Source organism: Mercenaria mercenaria, chromosome 13 (genome assembly GCF_021730395.1).
Source record: "Mercenaria mercenaria strain notata chromosome 13, MADL_Memer_1, whole genome shotgun sequence".
Taxonomy (NCBI): Eukaryota; Metazoa; Mollusca; class Bivalvia; order Venerida; family Veneridae; genus Mercenaria; species Mercenaria mercenaria.
In genome coordinates this window covers 3,751,483-3,771,266 of record NC_069373.1, presented here as the reverse complement: position 1 = coordinate 3,771,266, position 19,784 = coordinate 3,751,483, and the positions used below count along the sequence as shown (strand labels likewise).

Sequence of the window (19,784 nt, the reverse complement as noted above, 5' to 3'; positions counted from 1 at the left end):
TTGGACTTAATGTTTTGTGTCCGGTCCATAACTCTGTCATTCATCAAGGGATTTTAATATCACTTTGGCACAAATGTTCCCCATGATGAGACGACATGTTATGCAGAAATCCTGGACCCCTGGCTCAAAGGTCAAGGTCACAATTGGAGGTCAACAGGGCTTTTTTCCTGTCCGGTCCATAACTCTGCCATCCACAGGGCACTAGACAACTTTTGGGGACAGGTACCCATACCCTCAGGAAGGGGAATTTTTTGACATTTTAAGACAAAATGGGGAAGTTTAAGCCATGTATATCAATATATGTAACTACTTTTCACACTTATTAATACTGTTTTCAATCATTTCCATTTGAAAAAACAGGACGTTTTATGTTTTCACCCTTTATGGGCAGGTGGAAAGTTGGGTAGTTGGGCAGTGTGGTGGGCGGAAAAATTCAGTGTCCGCTCAGTAACTAGAGTATTTTGTATCAGAACTGAACTAAACTTGCACAAAGTGTGTATCTCTATAACATCTAGACCAATTTTGAACACCCACCCAGTTTGGACCAGTATCTCTAGAGTTATGACCCTTGAATTGGTCAAAATTGCCCAAATTGACAGTTTCCGCTCAACAACTAGAGTATTTTTAATCAGAACTAAACATTACTTACGGTATACAGAATGTGTATCTCTATAAGATCTAGCGCAACTTTGATAACCAGTCAATTCGGACCAGTATCTCAAGAGTTATGGCCCTTGAAATGGTCAAAATTACAAAAATTGACATTTTCTGCTCCATACTTAAACTGATTTTTTGAACAATCTTATTTTTATTTGGCATAAAATTAATGTTAGCCTCAATAACAAAGAGAGTCTTAAAGGTCAGGGTAATACTTAGGAGTCAAAGGTCATATAAGATCTTCGGCCATAACTTTGACATGCATTTTTGTTTTGCAAAGATAATTACCTCAATGAAACAGTACTGTCACAGGACTTCTTTTTGTGAGGTTACATTTTTTAGCTCACCTGTCACAAAGTGACAAGGTGAACTTTTGTGATCGCGCAGCCATATTTTTCAATGGATCTTTATGAAAATTGGTCAGAATTTTTATCTTGATGATATCTCGGTCAAGTTCAAAACTGGGTCACATGAGCACAAAAACTAGGTCACTATATCAAATAATAGACAAAAAGACATCATACTCAGTTTAAAACTGGGTCATGTGGGGACAGGTGAGCGATTCAGGACCATTATGGTCCTCTTGTTTTTAGAAGTACTTCCCTTTGTTGTTACTATAAATAGCTTATATTGAACTTTTTAGCTTACGTGAGCCAAAGGCTCATGGTGAGCTTTTGTGACCGCTCAATGTCCGTTGTCCATAGTGTGTCGTCGTTGCCCGTCGTGTGTCTGTCAACATTTTCTAAAAAAATCTTGAAAACCACTGGGTAGAATTATACCATAATTCACAAGGGATCCTTCGGTGGCTTCCTTTCAAAATTGTTCAAAGAATTGAATTCCATGCAGAACTCTGGTTGCCATGGCAACCGAAAAGAAAAACTTTAAAAATCTTCTTGTCCGAAACCGCAAGGCGTAGAGCCTTGATATTTGGGATGTGACATCATCTAATGGTCCTCTATGAAGATCATTCAAATTGTGCCCCTGTGGTGAAAAGAGGCCCTGCCCCGGGGTCCCAAGTTTTACATAGACTTGTATAGGAAATTTTTTTTAAAATCTTGTCTGAATGTTCAAGGCCTAGGCCTTTGATATGCGGTATGTAGCATTGCCTAGTGGTTCACAACCAAGATTGTTCAAATTATGCCCCTGGGGTGAAAAGAAGAATGATTTATATAGGAAAAAATACTTCAAAAATTATCAGATCATATTTCCTAGACTATTTAATTATAATTACCTGATGACCCCAAGTAATTAGGGGTCACTTTACTGTGATCATGACCTACTTTCTTGTTTTTAGCTCACCTGAGCACGAAGTGCTCAAGGTGAGCTTTTGTGATCGCCCTGTGTCCATCGTCTGTCGTCAGTCGTCCGTCTGTCGTCAACAATTTGACTGTTAACACTCTAGAGGTCACAGTTTTGGCCCAATCTTAATGAAACTTGGTCAGAATGTTACCCTCAATAAAATTTTGGACGAATTTGATATTGGGTCATCTGGGGTCAAAAACTAGGTCTCCAGGTCAAATCAGAGGAAAAGCTTGTTAACACTATAGAGGTCACAATTTTTGGCCTAATCTTAATGAAACTTGGTCAGAATGTTACCCTCAATAAAATCTTGGAGGAGTTTGATATTGGGTCATCTGGGGTCAAAAACTAGGTCACCAGGTCAAATCAAAGGAAAGGCTTGTTAACACTCGAGGTCACAATTTTGGCCCAGTCATAATGAAACTTGGTCAGAATGTTACCCTCAGTAAAATCTTAGAAGAGTTCAATATTTGGTCATCTGGGGTCAAAAACTAGGTCACCAGGTCAAATCAAAGGAAAAGCTTGTTAACACTCTAGAGGCCACATTAATGACAATATCTTCATGAAACTTGGTCAGAATGTTAATCTTGATGATCTGATCTTTAGGTCCAATTTGAATCTGGGTCCTCTAGGTTCAAAAACTAGGTCACCAGGTCAAATCAAAGGAAAAGGTAGTTAACACTCTATAGAGGCCACATTTATGGCCATATCTCAATGAAACTTGGTCAGAATGTAAATCTTGATGATCTATAGGCCAAATTTAAATCTGGGTCAGGTGGGGTTAAAACTAGGTCACCAGGTCAAATCAAAGGAAAAGCTAGTTAACACTCTGGGGGCCACATTTCTGGGAATATCTTTATGAATCTTGGTCAGAATGTTAACCTTGATAATCTTTATGTCAAGTTCGAATCTGAGTCACATGGGGGTCAAAACTAGGTCACCAAGTCAAATCAAAGGACCTTATCGTAATGAAACTTGGTCAGAATGTTAATAATCTTAATGATCTAAAGGTCAAGTTTGAATCTGGGTCAAGTGCGGTCAAAAACTAGGTCACCAGGTCAGATCAAAGGTAAAGCTTGTTAACAATCTAGAGGCCACATTTATGATTGTATCTTCATGAAACTTGGTCAGAATGTTAATCTTTATGATCTTTAGGTCAAGTTCAAATCTAGGTCATGTGGGATCGAAAACTAGGTCACTAGGTCAAATCAAAGGAAAAGCTAGTTAACACTCTAGAGGCCACATTTATGACAACATCTTAATGAAACTTGGTTAGAATGTTAATCTTGATGATCTGATCTTTAGGTCAATAGGTCAGGTGAGCGATACAGGGCCTTCAGGGCCCTCTTGTTTAAGGTATAGCCTTGAAATTTGGATGACATATACAGTTTTGCACACCGATCTTAACACTGACTTTCAGTGACCATGAATGTGACCTACTGACCTACTTCTTAATATTTTAGCATCAATTTGACATTTGAAACATGTAGCTCATATTACTCAAGCGAGCGATCCAGGGTCATCATGGCCCTCTTGATTAAAATACAGCCTTGAAATTTAGATAACATGTACAGTTTTGCATACACCAGTCTTAAAACCGATTTTCAGTGACCATGAATTTGACCTACTGACCTACTTTCTTGCTTTTTCATTTTTGTCAAATAGGTGGACTGAGACAATCAGGGTAGATAACTATGGACTGATTTTATTTCAGATCACCTCCCTTTATTAATCCCCCGCCGTGGCGGAGGGATTATAGGAATGGTATGCTTCCGTCCGTCCTTCCGTCCGTAACAAAATCGTGTCCGGTCCATATCTCCTAAACCCCTTGAAGGATTTTCATGAAACTTGGGTCAAATGATCACCTCGTCAAGACGATGTGCAGAACCCATGTGTCATCCTTTTCGGTTCAAGGTCAAGGTCACAATCCAAGGTCAAAGGGTTGAGCCTGCCATTTTGTGTCCGCTCTATATCTCTTAAACCCCTTGAAGGAATTTTATAAAACTTGGGTCAAATGATCACCTCATCAAGACAATGTGCAGAACCCATGAGTCAGCCATGCCGGCTCAAGGTCAAGGTCACAACTCAAGGTCAAAGGTTTGAGCCTTCCATTTTGTGTCCGCTCTATATCTCTTAAACCCCTTGAAGGAATTTTATAAAACTTGGGTCAAATGATCACCTCATCAAGACAATGTGCAGAACCCATGAGTCAGTCATGCCGGCTCAAGGTCAAGGTCACAACTTAGGGTCAAAGGTTTGAGCCTTCCATTTTGTGTCTGCTCTATATCCCCTAAACCCCTTGAAGGATTTTCATCAAACTTGGGTCAAACGATCACCTCATCAAGGCAATGTGCAGAACTTATGAGTCAGCCATGTCGGCTCTAGGTCAAGGTCACAACTGAAGGTCAAAGGTTTGAGCCTTCCATTTCGTGTCCGCTCTATATCTCCTAAACCCCTTGAAGAAATTTTATAAAACTTGGGTCAAATGATTACCTCATCAGAACGATGTGCAGAAATTATGAGTCAACCATGCCAGCTCAAGGTCAAGGTCACAACTAAGGGTCGAAGGTTTGAGCCTTCCATTTGGTGTCCACTCTGTATCTCCTTAACCCCTTGAAGGATTTTCATCAAACTTGGGTCAAATGATCACCTCAAGAACTCATGAGTCAGCCATGTCAACTCAAGGTCAAGGTCACAACTGAAGGTCAAAGGTTTCAGCTCTGTATCTCCTAAACCCCTTGAATGATTTTCATGAAACTTTGGTCAAATGATCACCTCATCAAGACGTTGTGCAGAATTCATGAGTCAGCCATGTCAGTTCAAGGTCAAGGTCACAGCTAAAATCAAAGGTTTACCCTTTCACTATCCATAGCAGTGGCGGGGGATTTAGCTGTCTTTCAGACTACCTTGTTTCAAGTTAAAATGGTTATATCTGCGTAACTAATGAAGATACTGATCTGAAATTTCATTTATGCCATCAGATTGACTTGAACAATCAGTCATGAATATTCTTGAAACTTTTTAATCTGGTTGTTAGAATTTGGGCTTACTCGGGGCTTTAAATAAGATGTGTAAATTACACTTTGAAATAATATATATACACATGTCCAATAATTTTTAAGCGTATAAAAACGTATATGAAATAATAGAAACTCGCGCAATGACTTTTTACTAGCGTAAACAAAATCTGAATCATCTGGATGCTTTACTTAACACTGAACACGGTCAGCATTAATTCTCCAACATTGAACGTACACATGCATTGAATGGTACTCTTATAAACCTAGGTAAAACTATATTATACATTCAAAGTGTGCGTTAGTTAAATAGTTGGGAATTAATATTGATGGTACGGTAGGGTATTTTAAAGCAGTGTTGATATAAAATATCAACTTCCTGTGCGCAGTGAACAACAAAAATGTCTCTTCCTAAGAATGTAAAAGGTGAACAAACACTCTACACATTCTTTGAACCAACAGAAATAATCTCCAAAACATAGTTTTAGGTATATTGAATATTCTATTGGATTCGGTAGAGAAGCAAGCCAAGGGAGAAAAAAAAGAAGCAAAAACTTGAATGCTGAATTGAAACTGAACTGCAAACAAATTCATGGGTGCTATACCCAATAAATATGTTATAAAACTGATTTTTGTTTTTTTCCACATTTAAAAATTTTCAGGAGTAAAGTTACTCCTAGTCAATTTCAGATTTAACCATTTTACTCATTCACAAAAATTATGATGAGTAAATACTCGAGGCCAAAAAGATTATCTAGAGCCCTGGACATACTGTCTACGAAACTTACAGAATATGTTTTACTATAACATCTACATCAAGTTTGATAAGTATATAGTTACTTTGGGCCAGTGTCTTTACAGTTATGGCTCTTGAATTATTGAAAATTGCTGAAGTTTGAATCATATGGTAGCAATTTATTTCCAAATCAGCCATTTTGAAATGATGCTCTCCAATAATTACTACCGTAAAAACTCGAATATATTACGCTGGCATGTATATTACACACCCCCAATCTTGTATCAAAATCTTGGGAAAAATGCTTACATTGGAATATATTACGCACCAAAAAATCAGTCATAAAACGTTGTTTACAAACTCGAAATCGGCCATTAGCGGGATGCGTTAAAAAACGATTTCTCGTGAAAATCGCAATTGCTGCAACAGTGACAATATCTTACAGACAAATTCTTTCTAATTTATTTGAGAACTTTCTCAAGCTGTCAACACCTTTGTACACTTTAAAAGACGTGCGAACAAACATCTCATAATTATGGGCACATCAAACGAGAAAATCGCGGCTAATTAGCATGTATCAGTAATAATTTGCTGGAAATAAAGAAATAACAAACAATCTGTTTTAATTGCAATTTATTTGAGTATCCTTGAAAGATATGATTTTGATGATCAAACACATACAACCCGGAACCGCGAAATTTTGTATTTTGCTTAATTATTAAACTGACACATTATCCAGTGCTCTGGATATTACGATATTTATTAATTAGATTTATAAATACAAAAATTTAAACTCACAAATAAAATCAACTTTACCATATATCATCAGAGGTTCCGTTCCGTACGTGTTTTTAGACCATGACCCAATAAAACGCTCCTCAAGAGGAGGTTAAAAAAGCACAGCCCAAAATGTAAACTCATGACAGTCGGCAAAATTGTCGGATTTTCGCTGATATTTTTGGGTTTTCAAGCTGGGAAAAAATGTTTAAGCTCTACTTTGGTGTATATTACGCACCCCTTTGAGAAAATGAAAAAAAAAAAGTAAAAAAACTGCATAATATATTCGAGTTTTTATGGTACACAACCACAGAATTAAAATTCCATAGTGCAAATACAGGTGCTAGTGTAAAGAAATTTGCTATCACGGGCATATATTGTGTCATTCTGGCACTCTTGTTAATTTTTCATTGGTCAGTTTTTGTCTGAATTTATTTTTTAGAGAAAGTGATAGATATAACAGAGCTTTCAGAGGAAGAAGAGGCAGGTTTGAAAAAATCTGGACTAACGATAAAGCTGCCAGAATGTCAGAGGATCAGTGGTAGTGGTGGCATTGATGTAGCATTGAAATTTTTGTCTCCAATTGTCTGCGTGTCATGTAATTCAACAGAAGGTAAGAAGTGGTATGTCTCAGTTGCAGTGAAAATTGATAAAGGCAGAATTTTAAGATGTACTAGGTACATGTCGTATTGAAAATTGGGGATCATAATTTATGGACTTGTCACCTAAAATAGGTTTCTACCATTTCTCTAGAGCCAGTTGCTAGCTCAAAATTTGCTCATTTTATCCTAGTCCAAAAATAGATTCTACATTTAACACATGATTTGCAATCAATATACAGTTGAAACTGATTTACGAAACCGACCTTGGGAAGCAGCAAAAAAGGTCACACTTGGCAGGGAGTCTCTTAAAACAGTTTCACTCAACCGGCTGACGCAGGTTTCATATATACATATATTGGCTTGATTTTTCCAATTAGGTTTATGTTTATCAGATACATATATGTAAGTCTCACTTAAATTAAGAATGAAAAATGTTTAAATACTATTTTTTTAATTACATTTGATAAAATAGTTTGCATCATTCATATGATGTTGATAAAAATATTAAAATTTAAGCTCATGATCTGGTGAGCAGCAATTGGGATTTTAAAATATGTTACATTAGATATAGAACTATTTACACAGTGAGGTTAATGTTCATTTGTTTCTTTGTGTATTAATGGTCCTGTGATACTTTTTTGTTTATTGACTGCATCTTTAAACCATGTTTACTTCTTCGTTACTGTTAAATACTGCCTTCTTTTTGTTTCACCAGGAACATAAATTTATGCACCGACTCAAAATTCTTCAGCAACTTTATACGCTGATTTTTCCTTGATCAAGCAATTCTAGTGCCTTAACACACTGTTCCAATGTCAAAACAGTTCGTTTTTTCGTTTTTCATCAGCCATTTTTTATAAACAAAGAAGTTCTTGCATGAAACAACTTCATGCGAGATAAGGAATGGTAATTCTGTCATGTAAAAACTTGCGTTGGAACATCTCCAAGTCGCTGAAAACGGTCTAATAATCGATTCGGGAGCATGATTCCACAGTTGCTTGTTGCATAAGGCAGGGGGTTTCTTAATTCAGACCATTTCTATGGTAAATTGCATTTGTAGCATAAAAAAGGGCCGCATATGACAGGGTATTGTTAAATTCAGGGGTTTGTTAAGGCAGTCTTGACTGTATTATATTGCATGGTTTGTACATTATAAGTAAAGTGAGACACATCCACTCCCACATTGGGTAGGACAGTATGGTAGCTATTTAAAATACCCTCTTTACTTGCTTTAATATTTGTTGTACATATTCTTATTTATAAAATTACCTTTTCTAGCATATTCCTCCATCAGTCAGACCTGAAATTCTGCCTTCTCAGATCTTTAGTAAGAAAAAGAATATTGGATTAAGAAAGTCTTTTATCACCCTTGTTATCCGGATAATACAAAATGCTATGATAATTCCAAAATGCTACAATGTGGCAGATGATCGCTTCTCAAAATTTTAGGTTTTTCGGTAAGTTGCTTTGGCTTGATAAGAGATTTTAACCACCAGATGTTGCCAAAAGAACGAATGGTGATTTGTTTCCATGGAACTCAAATTACTTTACTGTATTTTTGTGAATACAATACACAATATGTTAAATAGTTTACAAAACTCATGTAAGTTTAGTTTGAAAATTCATAAGAAATATTTAGAGTTGTTTTTATGCCCCCGGCATCTACTGATGCGGGAGGCATATAGTGATCGTCCTGTCCGTCCATCCGTCCGTTCGTCCGTCCGTACGAGGTTAACCAAATGGGACCGTTTCGTCTAGCGTCAATACCCCTTACTAGAATGACTTGATACTAATGCAGATGTGACCTGTGAACATTCCTCATCTTCAGACATCACCTGACCTCAGTTTGACCTTGACCTTGACCTCATTTTGGACTTAGGTTGCTTTATATAGGCCATCTCTTGGTTAACCAAATGGGACCATTTCGTCTAGCATCAATACCGCTTACAAGAATGAATTGATACTAATACAGATGTAACCTGTGACCACTCCTCATCTTCAAACATAACCTGACCTCAGTTTGACCTTGACCTTGACCTCATTTTGGACTTAGGTTGCTTTATATGGGCCATCTCTTGGTTAACCAAATGGGACCGTTTCGTCTAGCATTAATACCGCTTAAAAGAATGAATTGATACTAATACAGATGAAACCTGTGACCATTCCTCATCTTCAAACATCACCTGACCTCAGTTTGACCTTGACTTCGTTTTGGACTTGGGTTGCTTTGTATCGACAAGGATGCCACCGGGGGCATCAAGCGTTTATTGAACGCAGCTCCTTGTTTATGCTTGTAATTCATTGTATACACGGCTCTACCATTTCACTATCTGACATAGTTTAGAATAAGTTGTTTACATTTGCCGTTTTTATGTCAAAACCATATATATTCAACCTTAATAGCCAAAATGACCATGGATTATTAAATGCTCTACATGTGTTGTCTTTGAAAGTGGATAATAGCCGTCATTGATTTTTTTCCTTTACATTCCATTACTCATTGACCAGTTTTGTGTGTGTGTGGACATGTTTTGGTGAATAAGTTTGTATCAACATAATGATATGAAATTGTTAACGATTTTTATACTGGTACCTGGCACAGCATACAATTTGCACCTTTCTGGTATCAAGTAGACATGTGCAAAAATATTATATTCCCTCGCTGTCCCATTTTACCCTACGGTTTCCATATTCATAAAATACATACATTTATTTACTTGTCAACTACTTTTATAATCACTGATGTCACAAACCCAGTTCACATTCTCAAAACCTAGGTGTACATATTGGTACACCAAAATCTCTTTCTCTCTCGCGCGCGCGCACGCACGTTGTAATAGGTCTTAAAAAATACCTAGGATTTTCAGCAGAACTAAAAATACCTAGGATTTTGAACAGCAATCAAAAATACCGTGGTTATTATAGCCCAAGAAACAAAGCAAAAAAAAACAACAACAAAAAAAAACTGATCTCAGTTACATTTCATATCACCAACTTAATATATTGAACTAACAGAAAAGGAGGGAAGTGGATATTGAACAAATATTAAGTTAATAAACGTAGACCTTCCTACACATCTGTGGGACCAACTCTTTATAGTTCAGTATAGAAATGTATGTGATAACAGTTTTGTATTGCAGATGAAATTTTGGTGGGGGTAAACATTGTAAGGGGGGCAACTTTGTATAAGTTAACAAGTGAACTAAATCATTAAGTACAGTATCAAACTACTATCAGCTAAGGGAATGTACTTCTGTAAATTCACAGCAGTATTCAGCATAGTCCAGCAAACCTGACCTGTTAAAGTGCCATTATTTTCACACTCTAAAAATGCTAACATTCCCCTAGCATATTTATTTTGTAAATATGGGTGTACCCCCTCCCTGTGTGGAATCTGCACATTTAGATTCATGTACTAAATTTACCTGTTCTGACCTGTTTAAACTTTTATTACCAAAATCTAGCAGAAAAGATACAGACGTATAAGCTTTAGAACTTTCTGACAGCAGACTTGATTTTTAAAACAAAATTTTACAAAGATCAGAGCTCCAGATAAGCTTTTGGTGCAATTGGGTATTTACCCATCACTTTTTGTCTGAATTGGTTATTGGAAATTTGAATTGGGTAAAAATAATATCATTACCCAGCCTTTTCAGAAATTATTGGGTATTTGCTAAAACCAATTGGGTATTTTACCAATCTCGCACTAACAACTGAGTATTTTTTGCTTACAGTATACATGGTATATATCATTAAACAGGATTGAGTAAGTAACTAAGTACTTTAATGGCACCCTTCAATGTTTAATGCAAAAATGGATTTAAAATTGTAATGAATGTTCCATACTGTTGTTTTCTTTTTCACTTTTAATGCAGTCGGAGATCAGTTCATCCACAATATCCCGAATGATGTGGTCATCGCAATATGCATTCTCCCAAAAGATGCCATCCAGTATTGGTGACACTACATCGTCACAAACAGATAACTGTTATTGTTGAACAGCAAAATATCCCACTAATTTGTTCGTTTGTGCTGCAACAATGTTTTTTCTGCAACCTCTTACATTTTATCGGCGTAAAATTGTTTACAAAGCGTCCAAATAACACTGATCAGTCGACTGAATGGTCCTGTGATTTTTCTGATAAATTGCAACCTGTTCTGCGGTAACGTATAACCAGTCAGTCAAATCTAGCATTATAGTCTCGTACTCGTTCTAGTAATAAAGAAAATGCGATATGCAAGCGATTTTTTACGAATTGGGTATTAGGAATTTTACTTGCGTTTCAGTACGCACACTGTATGAATTCAATTGGGTTTTCTGCAATTTTAATTGCGTAAATACGCAGCTTATCTGGAGCTCTGAAAGATACAGACATTTACCCTTTTGATGAAATGTTTCAGGAAAATCTGGTACTGACCATGTGTATAATACATTACCTTGGACATGCTACAGCAATTAGTTACAAGATTTTATGAGTATACTTCTTCAGTATACAAAAATCGATACCTTTAGAACAGCATATGCAAAATTTCAAACTACAATATTGGCTATTATCTACATAACATTTCGGGCTTTACCTTCGAAACTTCTATGAGCACTTAGGTCAGTATCCATCGACCACTACATAAGCTTATATATTTGTCAATGTGGATTATTTGATCTAAAATAAAATTTAGACATTCTATTTTTAGATTTTCAATATTTTAGGTATTTTTCTAACTTTTTTATTAGTAGTCCTGTGTAAAAAGTAAAAACTTTTTTCTGTGGTAACATGTGTCGGTAAGACACTTTTTAGCTCACCAGAGCCAAAGGCTCAGGGTGAGCTATTCTGATCACTCACTGTCCGGCTTCCGTCGTCCGTTGTCCATAAACTTTTACTTTAAACGACATCTCCTCATAAACAGCTAGGCCAATTTCATCCAAACTTCACAGGAATGTTCCTTGGGTGAAGCTTTGCAAAAATTATTCAAAGAATTGAATTCCATGCAGAACTCTGGTTGCCATGGCAACCAAAAGGAAAAACTTTAAAAATCTTCTTCCCAAAAACCAGAAGCCCTAGAGCTTAGATATTTAGTGTGAAGCATTGCCTAGTGGGCCTCTACCAACTTTGTTCAAATCATGACCGTGGGGTCAAAATCGACCCCGCCCCAGGGGTAAAATCTTCTTCTCAAAAACTAGAAGCCCTAGAGCTTAGATATTTGACATGTAGCATTGCCTAGTGGACCTCTACTAAAGTTGTTCAAATCATGACCCCGCCCCAGGAGTCACTTGATTTTACATAGATTTCTATAGGGAAATCTTCAAAAAAATTTAAAAAATAAACCAGAAGGCCTAGAGCTTAGATATTTGACTTGTAGCATTGCCTAGTGGACTTCTACAATATTTTTTCAAATCATGACCCCCCTGGGTCAAAATTGACCCCGCCCCAGGTGTCAGTTGATTTTACATAGGAAAATCTTCAAAAAATGTTCTAAAATAAACCAGAAGGCCTAGAGCGTAGATATTTCACATGTAGCATTGCCTAGTGAACCTCTACAAAATTTATTCAAATCGTGCCCCCCCGGGGTAAAATTGACCCCCCCCCCCCCTCCCCCATGGGGTTACTTGATTGTACATAGAAAAATCTTTAAAACTTTCTAAAAATAAACCAGAAGGCCTAGAGCTTAGATATTTGACATGTAGCATTACCTAGAAGATCTCTACAAAATTTGTTCAAATCATGTCCCCCGGGTTAAAAATTGACCCCACCCCAGGGGTCACTTGATTTTATATAGAAAATCTTCAAAAATTTTCTAAAAATAAACCACAAGGCCTAGATCTTAGATATTTGACATGTAGCATTGCCTAGTAGACTTCTACAAAATTTGTTCAAATCATGATCCCCGGGGTCAAATTGACCCTGCCCCATGGGGTTACTTGATTTTACATAGAAAAATCTTCAAAATTTTCTAAAAATAAACCAGAAGGCCTAGAGCTTAGATATTTGACATGTAGCATTGCCTAGTGGATCTCTACAAAATTTGTTCAAATCTTGACCCCCCCAGGGTCAAATTGACCCAGCCCCAGGAGTTACTTGATTGTACATAGAAAAATCTTTAAAATATTCTAAAAATAAACCAGAAGGCCTAGGGCTTAGATATTTGAATGTAGCATTGCCTAGTGGACCTCTACAAAATTTGTTCAAACCATGACTCCCGGGGTCAAAATTGACCCCGCCACTGGGTCAAACTGACTCCACCCCATAAGGTTACTTGATTGTACATAAACCAGAAGGCCTAGAGCTTAGATATGTCAAATGTAGCATTGCCTAGAGGACCTCTACAAAATTTGTTCAAATCTTGACCACCCAGGGTCAAATTGACCCAGGCCCAGTGGTTACTTGATTGTACATAGGGAAATCTTCATAAATTTGCTAAAATTAAACCAGAAGGCCTAGATCTTAGATATTTGATATGTAACATTGCATAGTAGACTTCTACAAAATTTTTTCAAATCATGACCCCTGGGTTAAAATTGGCCCCGCCCCAGGAGTTACTTGATTGTACATTGGAAAATCTTCCAAAAAATTTCTAAAAATCATCAGTTTGACATTTGAAATATGTAGCTCATATTACTCTGGTGAGCATTCCAGGGTCATCAAGACCCTCTTGTTTGTATTAATTTTTAGTATATCTCTTATATTAGAGAGTTTTATATTTACCTCATCCCTCATCCTGGGCACATATACTAGTATTACTTATATGTGCCGAGGAAGCCCAGGATGAAGTACTTCAAAGACTAGTAAATTTTGTTTTAAGTATTTTTATGCCCCCACTTTTGGGGACTTTTGTGGGGGGTGGGGGTGCATATAGATTTGCTCTTGTCCGTCCTTCCGTCTGTCTGTCTGTAACACTTTCGTGTCCGCTCCATATCTCCTTAACCCCTTGAAGGATTTTCATGAAACTTGAGTCAAATGATCACCTCATCAAGACAATGTGCAGAACCCATGAGTCAGCCATGCCGGCTCAAGGTCAAGGTCACAACTCAAGGTCAAATGTTTGAGCCTTCCATTTTGTGTCCGCTCTATATCTCCTAAACCCCTTCAAGGAATTTTATAAAACTTGGGTCAAATGATCACCTTATCAAGACGATGTGCAGAACCCATGAGTCAGCCATGCCGGCTCAAGGTCTAGGTCACAACTGAGGGTCAAAGGTTTGAGCCTTCCATTTTTTGTCCGCTCTATATCTCCTAAACCCCTTGAAGGATTTTCATGAAACTTGGGTCAAATGATCACCTCATCAAGACCATTTGCAGAATCCATGAGTCAGCCATGCTGGCTCAAGGTCAAGGTCACAACTGAGGATCAAAGGTTTGAGCCTTCCATTTTGTGTCCGCTCTATATCTCCTAAACCCCTTGAAGGATTTTCATGATAACTTGGGTCAAATGATCACCTCATCAAGACAATGTGCAGAACCCATGAGTCAGCCATGCCGGCTCAAGGTCAAGGTCAACACTGAGGGTCAAAGGTTTGAGCCTTCCATTTTGTGTCCGCTCTATATCTCCTAAACCCCTTGAAGGATTTTCATGAAACTTGGGTCAAATGATCACCTCATCAAGGTGATGTGCAGAACTCATGAATCAGCCATGCCGGCTCAAGGTCAAGGTTACAACTCAAGGTCAAAGGTTTTAGCCTTCCATTTCGTGTCCGCTCTATATCTCCTAAACCCCTACAAGGAATTTTAAACAACTTGGGTCAAATGATCACCTTCTCAAAACGATATGCAGAACTTACGAGTCAGCCATGTGGGCTCAAGGTCAAGGTCACAGCTTAGGGTCAAAGGTTTGAGCCTCCCGTTTTGTGTCCACTCTGTATCTCCTAAACCCCTTGAAGGATTTTCATCAAACTCGGGTCAAATGATCACCTCATCAAGATCTCATGAGTCAGCCATGTCAACTCAAGGTCAAGGTCACAACTCAAGGTCAAAGGTTTGAGCTCTGTATCTCCTAAACCCCTTGAAGGATTTTCATGAAACTTGGGTCAAATGATCACCTCATCAAGACGTTGTGCAGAATTTGAGTCAGCCATATCAGTTCAAGGTCAAGGTCATAGCTAAAGGTCAAAGGTTTACCCTTTCACTATCCATAACAGTGGCGGGGGATTTAGCTGTCTTTCAGACTGCCTTGTTATATTTCTACCTCAGTGCTGTGAAGTGATCCGATGACCATTCATTTTCTTAGTTACATCATTTCCCATACAGTGATTATTTTTTTTATCCCCCCGCCAAAGGCGAAGGGGATATTAGAAATTCTCTCCGTCCGTCCGTCCGTCCGCAACGATCTTTGTCCGGAGCATAACTCCAAAAGTACTGGAGGGATTTTCTTCAAACTTCATACACTGATAGAACACATTGGGAGGAAGTGCAATGTGCAAGAACAATAACTCTACCTTGCCTTTTTTTTGAGTTATTCCTCTTTATCTTATTTTCTTAAAAAATTTTGTCCGGAGCATAACTCCAAAAGTACTGGAGGGATTTTCTTCAAACTTCATACACTGATAGAACACATTGGGAGGAAGTGCAGTGTGCAAGAACAATAACTCTACCTTGCCTATTTTTTGAGTTATTCCCCTATTTTCTTAAAAAAATTTGTCCGGAGCATATCTTTTTCGTGCATGGAGGGATTTTGATATGTCTTGGCACAAATGTTCACCACCACAAGACGGAGTGTCATGCATAAGAACCAGGTCCCTAGGTCTAAGGTCAAGGTCACACTTAGAGGTCAAAGGATACAAGAATGAAAACCTTGTCCTGAGCATTTCTTCTTCATGCATGGAGGGAATTTGATAATACTTGGCACAAATGTTCACCACCACAAGACAGAGTGTCATGCGCAAGATCCATGTCCCTAGGTCTAAGGTCAAGGTCACACTTAGAGGCCAAAGGTCAGATACAAGAATGACTTTGTCCGAAGCATTTCTTCTTCATGCATGGAGGGATTTTGATGTAACTTGGCACAATTATACACCATCAAGAGACGAAGTGTCATGCGCAGTTCCGTTCTTTAGAATTACTTCCCTTTGTTGTTACTTTAAATAGCTTTTATTGTAACTTTTTCATTACTAGTCGTAGGGAAAAATCGAGACCACTTTTCTGTAGTACAACATGCATGCTACATCCAATTTTGAGGTGTATTTTGACCAATCTCTACCTGGTAAAGGTTTTGTGTGGACTTACATTTTTTTTATTTTTTTTTAAGATTAACTTCCCTTAGTTGTTACTATAAATAACTTATATTGTAACATTTTTATAATTGACCATAGGGAAAAAACAAGACCACTTTTCTGTGGTACAGCATGGATGTTACTTTCCAATTTTAGGTGTATTTTAAGATATCTCTACCTGGTAAGGAGTTTTTTTGTGGACTTAGAAAAACAAAAGACTTACAATGATTACTAAACAACCACAAAATTAAAATTCCATTTGCAAATACAGCTGCTAGAGTAAAGAAATTTGCTGTGACGGGCGTATATTGTGACATTCTGGCACTCTTGTTCCCTGTTAGCTTTTCATTCCTTCTTTTTACAGTAGCCATATAGAATAACATCATAGCTATATTGTTCATGAAAATTAATCAAAGTTAGCAGTAAACCACCTCACCACTGACCTTATTCTTTCTTCCACATCTTTAAAGGAAGTGTCTAGGGGTATGGATCCGTACCTCTAGAATCTGATTCTAGAGGTACCGATCCGTACCTCTAGACAAGCCTGTTAGGGGTTTTCTAGGGGTACGGACCTCCGTTTTTCTAGAGATTAAGGGTTATTTACATTTCAAATTTTGTTGAAAATGAAATAACAAATAAGACTTCCTCAGTATTCACCTTAAACTTGGATCTAAATGGTTTACAGATACCAACGTTCACCCGATTGGTTACATTTTCTTTCGAAGCGTAAATAACCGAGGAACACCAAATAAATCACGAGGATTCGAATTTGCAGAAAAAGGATTAAAGATTAAGGTAGTTCGATACATTTTGTGCGCATGCGCGAATGGTCTCGTTTTACGTAAAGTCGAAAAATTTAAGTGTGTTGAATTTTACTTATTTTTTGCTTGCTATCCAAGAGAATCTTCAATAACCGGCGTCTTAATGGAAAAGGTAGAAGGAAACTATTCGTTGAGGCTTTAAATCTAAGTTTATCGCGGGATTTTTAACGACATTCACCGGTTTCGTAAAGCAGTCGTTTGTTTTGGCGCGTTAAAGCGAAAGTCTATACAGATTTCGCTCCCACTGTCTATACAAATTTGATCTGCCGTAAACCGTCAAGCAGAACGATTGTCAGCAAAAACAATGGCGGATCACAGTGTCCAACGACAGCAACTGTTTGTGGTTATGGAACTCTTAAAATATATTGATTTTAAGGAAAAGAATTCGATTTATGTAGACAGAAATGAGAAATATGATGAAACGAGGTAACGGTTATTTAATTATTTGATCTGTTAAGCAAAAATGCCTATGGATCAAACCGAGCATTTATTCGGATATTTCGTCAACAATAGGAAATTCGGATATACATTATAAAATAATAAAATGTGATTTTAGGCCTTTTACTGGATAGCTTGCTTCCTAGCTGAACAAACAGTACTGGGCCTAACAGTACTGTGGTAGGTGCTATTAACAAAATACTTTTCTACGTAAACACACAGGGACACCCAGGGATACCATTATTTTTTGGAAGTGCCTTGGCCCTTGGGGTATGGATGAGTACCTCTAGACAGGGGTTTTCTAGGGGTACGGACCTCCTATTTATAGAGATTTTGTCATTTAGGATTATTTAAATATCAAATTTCATTGAAAATTAAATATCAAGTAAGACTTAATATGCTTAACCGGTATTCACTTAAAACTTGGATGTAATAACTAATTGGTTTACAGATGCCAGCGTTCACCCAATTGTTTACCTTCTCTTTCAAAACCTAAATAACCGAGGAACTCTAGATGAATACACTGTTCCGTGCCGATTAGTTTGTTGTCAAATAAACTGTTGATTACAGCAAAGAGCTATAAAAATAAATAGATTGGCAACTTGAAAGGCATATAGAGCAAATCTCGCCAACCTCCCGTGACAAAAAAACGAGATCTCGTTTACCGAAAGTGTCGCTTTCTCCACGCGCCATTTTGTATGCGAAAGCAATTATTCATCGGTAAATTAATTATCACCGTATGACCACGCTTCTTTCGATGGCAAAAGAAAACGTGTACTTCGTGTCTTAAGACCATTTCAAATTAAACTAATTTTGTTTTAGAAGCTAACATGTATTTTAAAAGTAGTTTTAAAGGTACAAAATTGTAACTCCATGCTCGCCGATGTTTGTTTTTAGTAAGATAACGCCGAATCACGCTCTGACACGAGCTCACGCGAGATTACAGCCAGTTGCCATTCTGTGTATTTATACTTATTTGATTACAGCTAGATTAATGAATGAATCTATTGCGTAAATGAATTCAGTTTGAAATTTAGCGAAAAAAAATTAAAAATAATAATAATAAATAAATAAATTAGGTATAATAACATGCACTTTATCTTGTTATTTATCAAGATATTATGATAATCTGCACGGAACTGATTGTTTAAAAATTAATTAAGCAAAAGAAACTGTTTGTGAAAAATCTGTTGTATCTCGTAACGGCTACAAAATTTGTTAACAACATACATGTAAATACACCAAGGCTTAATTATCAATTCATAAATAGTTTTTTTTCCAACAAATTTAACATTATTGTATTCTATATTTCTTTGTATACGGCTGGACTCCCCTCACGGGTATAATAGCCGGGTTGCGCGTCACAACCAGATAAAAGTTGGTTTAAATGCAGTGAAAGGAAGGCTTCAAAAATGAAGATAGTGAGAAAGAAGATAGAAGTGTGAAAGTGTTAGGTAAGATGAAATATTCACAATTTAAAAGGGGTTAAAAACATCCGCTTTGTGAGTTCAGGGGCGGTAAGAGAGGACCGAGGGGTCAAGACATCATTTGAACCCCTCAAGGTCAGGTTGGAGTACAGTTTGAGAAGGCAGGTGGTTCCACAACACAACAGTACAAGGGAAGAAGTAGTATTTGAAATAATTTGCTTTAGTATGGACTTGACGGAAGGAGAGTTCATGCATATGCCGCGACAATCTCACAGGCCTTTCTAAGTAAGATGGAACTGGTACCGCAACTAAACCTGGTTACCATACATGATCTTATAAAACATGGTCAGTCGGGCTAGGTCACGTCTGTCCTGTAAACTCTGCCAACCCAACTCATTCCGCATGCTGGTGACACTGTCATAGGTAGAATAATTATTTTTAACCCATCTAACTGATCTTTTTTTAACTTTTTCTAATTTATCAATGTTGGTATCTGTATTTAATCTTTATATCTTTTTTCTGCTAGTTCGAATCCTTGTGATGTATTTGGTGTTCCTCGGTTATTTACGTTCCGAAAGAAAATGAAACAAATTGTATGACTGTTGTTATTCTGTTAACCATTTAGGTCCAAGTTTTAGGTGAATTGTAGGAGTTACAGCCCCTAACCTAGGAAAAAGTTATGTTTGGTCACGCCTATTGTTTTCCCAAAGTTGATCTGTGTCCTTTGTCATGTCGGTGGGGCATCAGTGTCCCATGGACTAGTTTTAAACTTTTTTGTTCATTCTCTTTCTTACACTTTCTTTTTTCT

At 37.3% G+C, this 19,784-nt stretch overlaps 1 protein-coding gene across 1 annotated transcript in view; it reads left to right on the top strand.

Moving 5' to 3' along the window:
• The first annotated feature begins 6,932 nt into the window (after window positions 1-6,932).
• The window catches only part of LOC128547640 (uncharacterized), a 65,540-nt gene continuing 52,688 nt past the window's right edge, over window positions 6,933-19,784 (top strand). Inside the window, exon 1 of the mRNA XM_053520683.1 lies at window positions 6,933-7,099. The gene's annotated coding sequence lies outside the window, so the exon portion shown is untranslated. The remainder of the gene's footprint in view (window positions 7,100-19,784) is intronic.